We start from the raw sequence: 12,638 nt of genomic DNA, 5'->3' as shown, positions 1-12,638 counted from the left end.
AGACAGACAGACAGACAGACAGACAGACAGACAGACAGACAGACAGACAGACAGAAAGACAGACAGACAGACAGAAGACAGACAGACAGACAGACAGACAACAGACAGACAGACAGACAGACAGAAGACAGACATAAATACATAACATACATACATACATACATACATACATACAACATCATACATCATACATACATACATACATAATACATACATACATATAAGACATACATACATACATACAACATACATCATACATAAATACATACATACATACATACTACATACATACATAATACATACATACATACATACATACTACATACATACATACATACATACATACATACATACATCATACATACATACATACAATACATACATAAATACATACTACATCTACATACATGCGTACAAATGTGAAGTGTAATACCGAATTTAACTCATTAAATGTCATAAAAAATGTCATGTACTTACATACATACCTACATATGTTTATTTACAAATTGCAGCATCAGTATTGCCAAAAATAATAATAAAACTACACTGGGCAGCAGCAAAACCAAACAAAGTTACATTGCTGCTAGGAAAAACTAAACGCAAACAAAAATAACATAAATACTCGCCATATTAGTTTAACAAATTTGAGTGTGCGCTGCTAAAGCACAAAAATATATTTGTGTTGGCCTGCAATTATGTCTGCCTGCTACTAGAAATTGCAAACACGAGTTGCAATTTTTATATTAATAGGAATATATATGACTGCAATTTTTAGTAGCAAAGTGATACAAAAATGATAAAGTTTCATATTTATTTTATAGTCATATACAAGAGAGGTGGTGCATATTTAAACGCTGGTTCTATATGAATACTTGACTCTTGTTCAGAACTGAAGAGGAGAACTGGATACAATAACGTACCTCAAATTCGCCGGCAATATCCAGATCAACAATTTTAAAAAAGCCTAGGATTTGTTAGGTACACATAGATCCTTCTCTCTAACATATTTCCAGTCCAACTATTCCAATTAGTTTTCAAAAATTGGGCACACAACTATGGGAGCCTGCAAGTCAATTACTGCAACACAATTACTGCCACTCAATCACTGTAATACAATCACAGCAAATCAATCACTGCAACTCAATAAATTTTATCTTAACAACGTCAAAAAGTATGCACAATTATATTTATCTAATATTGACTAATTAATTTTTATAAAAAACAAAAAATTTAATAATCATTGAAAAAATAATGTAAACAAATGAAAATGTGTGTATATAACAAGTTAGAGTGCTATATTCGACTGAGCCGTATCTTAAATACCCTCCACCAGCTACTTTTATATTAATACATTTTTAATTGATCAAATATTTGTAGAAATAAGTTTTCTCATGTCTTAAATAGAAACACCCCAAGATTTAAACAACTTAAATCTGTTACAATTCCAAAATTTATTGAACACTACATTTTCTTTTATATTTTTATAGCGCCCTAAAATATGATATAACGATATTTAATAATGTGCATGTGTGTGAAAGATTTAAGGATTTTCAAAATACATATATATAATTTTGTTCTACACAAATTGATAATGCAACTAGTTAAATACGGTTAAAGTGCTTTTAGGGGCAGGACCTAGTATGGGAGATATGACCAATTATAGACCGATCGTAAAAATTCTTTAAGCAAAATTTCTGTACATAAAAGCTATATTTAAGTCAAATTTTGTATCTATATCGTGATTTAGTAATAAGTAATGTGTGTTCAAGTGACTTTCTGAAGGGAACCTTGCATAGGACCGACCGCACCCATGTTATGGACCGGTCGTGAAAAAATCTTGAAATAAGTAGAATTTTTGTATACCAAACAAATATTTGTGCCAAATTTTGTATCAATAGCTTTATTTGTTAATGAGTAATGGGCATTTAAGAGATTTTCGTAAAAGGACCTTGTATGGGAGCTATGACCAATTATGTATATAAAGCCAAGTTTCAAAATTCTGTATCTATATCATTATTTAGTAATGAATACTGTGCATTTAAGTGATTTTCTGGAGGGGACCTAGTATGAGAGCTATGACCAAATATGGACCGATCGTAAAACAGTTTTTTAGTGTAATTTATGTATATAAGAGCAATATTTGTGCTAAATGTATGGATATAAATATTTTGTAATGAGTTATGTGCGTTTAAGTGATTTTCGGGAAGGGTCCTTGTATGGGAGCTATGACCAATTATGGACCGATCGGAAAACAATTTCATAGTAATATTTCTGTATGTGAGAGCAATACTAGTACCAAACTTTATATGGATATTTTAATTTAGTAATGAGTTATTTGCGTTTAAGTGATTTTCGGGAGGGGACCTTGTATGAGAGCTATGTCCAATTATGGACCCATCCAGAAAATTTTTTCTCGCAATGAATTCTATTGACATAAGATTTTAAGTTGTAAAATTTTGTGAAGATATCAGCATTCTGATGGAAGTTATTAACAAAAAACTCATTTTCCGGGAATATGTACTTTTGTATGGGAGGTATATGAAATTATGGACCGATTCTGGCAATTTTCAGCAGGAATCAAGATCTTGTGTAGAAACGAATGTATGATGACTTTCATTAAATTATCCTGCATAGTTTTCGAAAAAATTACATCAGAATGTATGAAAAATGCTTATTTTTTCGGAGTTGTTTTAAATTTTGATTCATAACTTTTCCCGATTTGAACCGATTTTGCTCATTTTTAATACCAAACTGTACCGGATAATAATGAATTTCGTTACTTTCCATTGCTTCGTTTTAACGTGAGCGTGGTTTACTCAGACAGACAGACAGACAGACGGACAAAGCTAAATCGACTCAGAATTGCATAAGGACCCAGAATATATATACTTTGTTGGGCCTCAGATGAATATTTCTTGGTGTTACACACGGAATGACAAACTTATATATACCCTCTATCACCACTGAAAAAACAAAACGTCATATAAATCAGCTGTCAAAAATACAAAAGGCCACTCTGATATGATATATATATGAGATCTGGTTGCTTTGATAAACAAGGCTGCCACTTAACAATACGGTTCGTGCCTTTGCTAATTTTTAGCTAATTCCATAACTAAGTTGGCAATATGATCAATAAAGCGTAGTTGATTCACACACCTTTATGAATAATTGTGAATCGATCTTAACAAATTTCAACACCTTTGTGATAAAACCAATCAAAATAGTGCAATGTTGTGAATTTTCATTATCAAATTCACGCACCTTTCTGATAATACAAGACAATATCAATTAATTAATGAACTGTATAACAAATGTATTATGAGACGGTATTATCACATAGAATATAATACAGTGCAATACAAGGGTGGAGTTCGATCTTAACCGTGATGAGTGATACACGCATTACGCGGATCAAAAACTTAAACTGGTGTTATACTAAAATCAATCACAATTTTGTTGTTTATTTAAATTTTCTTAAAGTAAAGAATTTGATACAGTTATTTGTCAATACAGAATTTAAAATTAAAAGACAGCAAAAGTACAATAACAATTCATTAAATGAGTGAGCAAAATGCTCAAAACTCAGATAATGTTAATATAAATAATATTAACAATCATAATGTTAATAAAGAAATCAAAAGAAAGAGAACGAATAGTGAAATGGATTTATCTACAAGTAAACATTACAAAAACAATTACTATGCACTACTTGATATTGAAAATGATACCCAGTGTGATCAAAATCTGTTAAAAGAATTTGAAAAACATGTAAGAGAAACTAACGAAAAATCTCAAAAATTGGATTCGGCTGTTACAGCAATGAGTGAAGTTCAAAATAATAAAAACATCTCAACAACAAAAGATAATGTCACAGTGGTTAACACAGCTAAATCTAATATCAAAAAAATTCCACCCATCAACATTATTGACATAGAAACCAAGCAACTTATTGAATTTATTAAAAATGCTTTAAAAATTAATGAATTTAAAATAAAAGAATTCAGAAATAAAAAATCTTTATTTATGAACAATTTAAACGATTTTATGAGAGTTAAAGCTTACTTAGAAAAAACTAAAACCAATTTTTTTACATTTACACCTAAAGGTCTGAAAACTAAAACATATATACTTAAAGGTCTTGATGCAAATATATCTTCAGAAGACATTTTAAAAGAACTTTGTCAGTTTCAAACCGATGAATTGAAATTTATTAAAGTTAGCCAATTCTCAACAAAAAAATCTGTTGAAAAAAAATATAAGTTACCAATTTTTCTTGTTCAAATATCACCAGATAGTAACGTAAATCAACTTAAAAATATTAAAGCTCTCTTGCATCGTTGTGTAAAATGGGAACAAGTAAGACGCCCAGAAATAACCCAGTGCCGCAACTGTCAAGGATTCTTCCACAGCGCAGCAAACTGTTATCTTCAGACAAAGTGTGTGAAATGTAATTCAAATCATGAAAAAGGAAAATGCCCTAATAACGATGTACCAATCGAGGAAAAAGACAAACTATATTGCGTAGTATGTAATAAATATGGACATCCTGCATCATACAGAGGATGCGAAGTCTATAAGCAACTTCAACAAAAGTTGAGATTAAAAAAAAAGAATTATTAGAAAATAAAACAAGCAATGTTAATTCATTTACTAACCCAAATATAAGCTTTGCTAACACTGTAAAAGGAAATAATAATAACATAAATTCAAATACAAATACTCTAAATGAAAATTATAATAACAACTTTTTAATAGAATTAAAAAATATGATGATCAATTTAAATATGCAAATAGCAAACCTGCAGAAACAATTACACTTGCAAACATCTCGTATAGATACAATTTTTTCAATGGTAGGGGTATAAATATGGATAATCGGCAAATAACCACAATATCAAAAAAACTAAAAATTATACATATTAATGTTAATTCTTTAATATCAATAAGCAGAAGATATAACCTTCAACAGTTTCTTAATAAATACAATCCCGATATTGTTCTCTTGAATGAAACGAAACTTAATTCTAGACATACACCACATTTTAACAACTATGTGATGGTAAGGAAAGATAGGATAAATGCAAAACAAGGAGGTGGAACTGCTATATTAATAAAGGATAATTTAAAATTTCATAATTTTACTAATAATATTACCAATTCATTTAAATTTCTGGAAACTTGCATAATACGTATACCAATGATTGATAATAAATATATATATGTTATATCAGCATACTTCCCTTCTGGTAATAATGATCCTTTTATGATAACTGAAATTCATAACCTATTTGAATCACTTAATTTACAAAATATTAACAATTTCTATATATTAGCAGGGGATCTCAATTGCAAACATACAGAGTGGGGTAATCCAACAAACAATCCGAAAGGAATTAAACTGAAAGAGTGGGTTTCGGATAATATAATAAATTTCAGGTGTAGTTTTTATGCTTCAAATTTCCCATCCTTTCCTAGGACAGGATCATTTCTAGATATTTGTATTGCAGATTGCAGATTACACATTGATAGAGAAAACAACAGAGTAAATTGTCTAGAGACATTAGACTTTGATAGTGATCATAATGCCATTAAAATTATCGTCTCTATGAATAAATACGAAGAATTTACATTCATATCTGAGCCCCATATATCAAAATACAACTATAAAAACACTAACTGGAAAAAGTTTCAGAACAGGATAAAAAGTAAATTAGGTTACAAAATTCCAAATGATAGAAATCTCTCAAATTTTGAAATTGACACACACGTTTGTAGACTTGATTATATAATTACTTCAACTATAGATGAAATCACACCAAAATTTAAAAATTTTGACTTTCTTTCAGAAAAAGCTAATTCAACTATAAAAAAACTTCACACAGAAAAAAGTAAAATATTAAATTGTATTAAAAAACACAACAGATTAGAGCACACTCTTCCACAAGCTACTCTAAATCTATTGAAAGTCAAGTTAAAATTAATAAGAAAACTCATTAATGAAAATTTTCAGGTAATAATTAATAAACATATTCAAGATAAATTAACAAATCTAGATCCTAAGGATTCAATAAACATGTTTAAAAACATAAAGAAGAATTTTAAGAAAATAAACCCATTAAATCTTCAAAATATAAAAATACCACAACATTCAGAATACCTTTTAAATAGAGTAGGAATATCACCCAACAACCTGGAAAAGGACAATTTAGACAATTTTATAATTAGTGATCAAGAACAAATGTTAGATACTCTTGGGGCATTTCTGGAAAATATACACGCACAAAAACCAATAGACTTAAACAACAACTTACATGTTCAAGTCAATAATTATTTTAACCAGTTTTTAGATTTGAAAAATTCTTATGAAAATAACCAAACTACATTAACAAATTTTTGTACAAATAAGACATCTGATAATTTAAATGAATCTCAAGCAGAAAAATACTTTATTACAAGAGACCAAATACAGTATATTTTCCACAATTTAAAAGGTAAACTATCTTCTGGTATTGATAAAATACCAAATATTGTATTAAAAAACATTCCTGATGAAATGATTTTTGAGTATTGTAACCTTTTTAATAACATGCTAAATAACTCCTATTTTCCAGTTAAATGGAAAGAAGCTAAAGTGGTTTTGTTGCCAAAAAAAGATAAAGATACAAGCGACCCAAAAAATATTCGGGCAATTAGTCTACTTCCCAATATAAGTAAAATATTTGAAATATGCATAAACAATAATATTCATACATTTTGTACTGATTCTAATCTAGTAAGTGAGAAACAATTTGGCTTCAAATATAAACATTCAACTATAAATGCTATAAATTTACTTACATCAACCATAAACTGGAATTGGAATAAGAAACTATGTACAGGAGCTTGTCTCATAGACATGGAGAAAGCCTTTGATAGCATTTGGATTGAAGGTCTAATTTTTCAGTTGAGTGAGTTTAAATTGCCTATGCCACAAATCATATTAATCTACAATATGATCAGCAATAAGAAGTTTAAAGTTTCACATATGAATAACCTAAGCAAAAACACATTTACTATTATTAATGGTCTACAACAGGGCACGGTAAATTCACCAATTCTTTTTAATTTATTCATATTGAAACTGTTAAACAAAATAGAAAACATTATATCCTTTGCAGATGATATAATAATATATCATGCTGACAATAATATTGAAAAAATCAATCAAAACCTCCAAAAAAACTATGATATAGTGGAAAAGTTTACTATTGACTGGAATATGAAAATTAATACACAAAAATGCGAGACTATACTATTTAGACCTCCAGTAAATAAATGTAATTATAATATAAGAAAAAATTGGAAACAATTTGGTATTAAATCAAATTTAAATAATATTCAAATTCCAAACAAGGAAATAGTTAAATACTTAGGTATCTATTTGGATAAATTCTTATATTTTAACAACCATATTAATGAAATATTATTTAAAGCTAAAAAAGCATTTTTTCTATATAAACCATTATTTTACTCGAAATTCATAAAACCCAGAGTAAAAATTATAATGTACCAAACATTAATAAGACCAATCATTACATATGGTTGCCCGATTTGGTTCAATATTTCTCCATCCTACATGGAAAAGTTGAGAGTGTTTGAAAGAAAGTGTTTAAGGGCTTGTACGAATAAATTTAGATCATCTGAAAGTAATTATATAAAATATATTTCTAATAAAAACTTATATTACTATTCAAATATTATGAGAATTGATAATTTTATTATATATTTAATAAGAAATCACATAACAAGATGTACAACAAATACAGAAAACAATCTAATAATGGCTCCATTCTACACGAATGAAGAATATATTATCGATATATTGGAAAGAGGTTTTGTACCTCCTGAAGCCTTTTTATACTTAGATAAAATAAATTTGATTCAAAATGAAAATTGTGTCCCAATATTTTATCATAATTTTAGAAGGGCTAATATAAAAGCAGTTTATTGCAACTTAAATTCAAATGATACAAGATATAACACAATGGTGGGAAATAAAAAACTTTGTAGATTACAAAGATTAAATACTAAAAAATTTTGGTGGCTAAATTAATAACGTGTTATATAATTCCTTTTATTATTTGACATTCTTTTAAACTCTTCCAATAAAAATGTAATGTTTTTTTTAATTTTTCATTACAATAAGCATAATATATTCTTTATTCAAAGAAAATAATACATTAATATTTAAAAAAAAAAATAGAATAATTATTACCGATAATACTCGAGAGCTCAAATATGGGACTTTGTATATTAATAAATATTATTATTAACTAATGTTTATATAGTTTATGTATTATTAAAAAATGAAAATAAATAAACGATAAAAAACAGTGCAATACAAGGGTTTTCAAACTATATGATTGAAGTTTATTTTCTTGTAATATTTTGTATTGTTAACAAACAAAATGTTATAAGAAAAAATATACTTGAAATGGAAAGGTGTCACCTGGAGAATCCTTGTTTCTTCAAAAAGGCCAGTAATCCACCAACCGATCCGGTTCGAAGGACCAATGTTGAGGTGCCGAATTGCCCTCGGGATAAATATTTATTTAAAACTAAATGTATGTAAAAACAAATATTAAACTTTTCGTTATGGTGGTCGAACAACGAATAATGTACCGCCAAAAACTATGCAAAGCTTAGAGCTATGCGAATGTCAAGCTTTAGAATAACAGCTGATGACAATAGCATCTCTAGATCCGTATTCTTTTATATGGTTGTGGCAACGTCACCATCTGACGCAAACCAGGGATGGACAAACCTCTGTTCAAACCTGAACAATGACCTTACAATGATCTTGGGGAAACGATGTAATAGTAAGAAAAAAAACCGAGGGGTGGTGGGTTTATGATCGTCTAGGGTGACATTAACATAATACTTACAAGATCACGTCGGTCATTATGCTTTTGACACGTGAAAGTGAAAGTTGAGTCATAGTGAAAGTCATTATACAGTTTAATTAAAAGTCAAAGTTAATTGAATAAAGTCATAAATTATTAATCTAATTTAAACCCATACTTATTGCAACGATTTTAACATCAATCACAAGTAACACAAATGAGTTTTTTTTAAATAGTAATCAAAGATTATATGAAATTATGTAATAAAGTAAATGCTGTACTTATATATCAATTACTTATATGATTGCATTTTAAGTATTGCATAATCTCTATTGCATAAGAGCGAAAAAAACAAGAAATGATTGTTGTACTCTCATCTTCACAACAAGGCATGCTTGGAAAACTGAAATTTAGAAATAATATTAATCTACAACAAAACTAATATTTTTTTAGTTTAAAAAAATGTTTTTTTGGGCTTATTTGCACATATTTATTTTAAATATTGAAATAGAAATATGAGCTTTTTAACTAAGTTTTTAAAAAAATATATACCTATTAAGGAAAAAAATTTAACATAATTGCACATATATTTTGGTAAATTATTGTAATCTGTTACTTAAGTTGTAAGAAAAAACATTTAAAAAAAGTTTATAATTCTAAAAAATACTTAATATGTAGTGTAGATGCTAAAAAAGTACAACAATAATTAGAATTATCTATCACTGTATTAATATATTGTCGTTCATTTTCATTGCAAAAGCATGAAACGAGCGACAACACAACCTTCTTCAATGACAGCTCATATGAGCCGAATTGTGTTTTCTATGCGTGTGATTAGTCTGTGTATTTTTAGTAACCGCCAAAATACACAGTGTATAGGAGTTGCCGATCGTGGCTTTATACAAAAGGAATTATCAGTGTCGCAGAGCCATCTGTGAGTGAGAAATTGCGTAGATATTATCGCTTAGTAAAGACAGAGACAGCTCAAGGTATTTCGGGCAAAATTAACCCCAAAAAAAATCCCAAATATATCATCAAGGACAACAACCCAGAATACTGGTAAAATTTGACGAATAGAACAGTCGAGAAAAAATATAGTGCACGGTAAAGCAAATTGAAGGAAAAATCAGGGTAAGCCGTTAAAAAAAAGAAATACCATAAGACGACACTGGTGATATTTTAATGACTCCTATGACCTTTAAATACTGAATGTATAAAAGAATGAGTCACCTTGAAAATAGAAAACGTGACCGTTAAAGAAAATTAACCTAACCAAACTTTATGTTACATGTTTTTCCGTGCATGTTAATTATTTTTCTTAAATTAAATTCATTAAGTTATTAATTAATCTAAATCTAATTAATTAACCCCTTCATTTTATAAAACGAAACTTTCGTTAATGTAAAAAAATTGTATAAAGAATACTGGGAAATTTTAAAAAATTTTAATTTTTTCCATACAAATTTTTTTGAACGTTTGTCGTTTCGTTTTATAAAATGAGACAATAAATCTAATTAATTATAACTTATTATTGAAACCAAAAAACGTTAAAAAAGAGTGTATATACTTCGATTAAATTCTAACAAAAAAGATATATATATTATATTTCATAATTACATTAAAAATTCAAACAAAAAGAAAATAGGATTTAAAATCAATGTTAAAGTAAAATATAAAATATTTAAACATATTACTTTCTTACTGTATTTTCAACTATAATCTATATATATAAAATTCTAACGTTACTGACTGACTGACTGATTCATCATCGCACAGCCTAAACGGTTGCAGCTAAAGAGCTGAAATTTGGACAGGAGGTTGGTCTCCCGCCAAATAGATCCACTAAGACGGGATTTTTGGAAATTCGAATGTTTAGGGGGTAAAAAAGGGTAAAAACGGGTAAATTCGGTAACCTTATATCTCCTAAACTAGAAAAGATACAAAAACAGTTTAAAGCTTATCGCCGTTCATTTAAAAAATAAACGGACAGGTGGGTGGTACTTTTTTAAAATTCGGCCCCTTTAGGGAATAAACGGGTAAAAACTGTATTTTGGTACTTTTTTCGCACCCCATGCATCTTTTAAACCAGTGCACATTCAAAAAATATTTTTGACTCCTTCATAACTTAACGAAAAAATAAAAATATGAATTTAGTACTTTTTGGATATTCGGACGTTTAAGGGGTTAAAATTGTACCTATTTTTGGTACTTTTTTCATAAAACATTGTTTTTGGTTTATTAACTTATACATATGATTACATAATAACAGGCTCCCACTACGATGTTGCAACTTTTTGGAATAGAATTTTTATTTCGTTAATGGGGAGGAAAAAAGTACCAAAAGGGGTAAAAACGGGAAATTTGATTTTATTCAACCACAATGATCCAATTTAAATTTAGAAACACTAAATATCCTAATGGGGTGTTATTTGGAACCCCGGTATCAAGTGATATTTTTTGGTACTTTTCATTCTCCAACTGGTCCTTTTTGAGTTTTCTATGATGTTGAAATAGAAACATGAAATTAATAATAAAGGGACTTTTCGCTACTTTTTCGTTCTACACAGGTACTTTTTTGAGTTTTCTTTAAAATTAAAGCTAGAAACATGAAATTAAGCATGTAGAGCTCGGAGTAAATGAGAATCTATAAAATGGGACTTTTTGGTACTTTTTCGTTCTCCAAAAGGTACTTTTTGAATTTTCTATAATATTGAACCTAGAAACATGAAATTAAACATGTAGAGACCGGAGTAAATGAGAATCTATAAAAGGGTACTTTTTCGTCCTTCGACTGTACTTTTGAGTTTTCTATAAATTTAACCTAGAAACATGAAATTAAGCATGCGGAGGCCTTAGTTAATGAGAATCTATCAAGCGGACTTTTTGTTACTTTTTCGTCCTTCGACTGGTACTTTTTGAGTTTTCTATAAAATTTAACCTAGAACATAAAATTAAGCATGTAGAGGTCCCTTAGTAAATGAGAATCTATAAAAGGGGACTTTTTGGTACTTTTTTCGTCCTTCGACTGGTACTTTTTGAGTTCCTTTTCTATAAAATTTACCTTGAAACATGAAATTAAGCATGTAGAGCCCTTAGTAAATGGAGAATCTATAAAAGGGGACTTTTTTGGTACTTTTCGGTCTTTTTCGACTGCTACTTTTGCGTTTTCTATAAGTTACCTGGGGGGGGGAAACATGAAATATAAGCCATGTAGAGCACCGGATGTAAATGAGAATCTACTTAAAAGGGGACTTTTGGAACATTTTCGTCTTTCGACTGGTACTTTTTGAGTTTCTATAAAATTAACCCTAGAAACATGAATTTAAGCATGTAGAGGCCCAGAGTAAATGAGACATCTATAATAGGGGACTTTTTGGGTTGTACTTTTCGTCCTTTCGACTGTACTTTTGAGTTTTCTATAAAATTTAACATAGAACATGAATTAAGCATGTAGAGCCCAGGTAATGTAGATGAGAAATCCTATAATAGGGGACCTTTTTGGTACTTTTTCGTCCTTCGACTGGGTACTTTTTGAGTTTCTATAAAAATTAACCTAGAAACATGAAATTAAAGCATGTAGAGCCCTTGGTTAAATGGAGAATCTATAAAAGGGGACTTTTTGGTACTTGTTTCGTCCTTTCGACTGGTACGTTTTGAGTTTCTTCTTCTATAAAATTTAACCTAGAAACATGAAATTAAGCATGTAGAGCCCTTAGTAATGAGAATCTATAAAAGGGGACTTTTTGGTACTTT

The sequence above is a fragment of the Lucilia sericata genome, unplaced genomic scaffold (genome assembly GCF_015586225.1).
Source record: "Lucilia sericata isolate MDLA Ls3-8-SP2 unplaced genomic scaffold, ASM1558622v1 Contig000137F_arrow, whole genome shotgun sequence".
Classification (NCBI taxonomy): Eukaryota; Metazoa; Arthropoda; class Insecta; order Diptera; family Calliphoridae; genus Lucilia; species Lucilia sericata.
Note: the sequence above shows the minus strand (reverse complement) of the source record.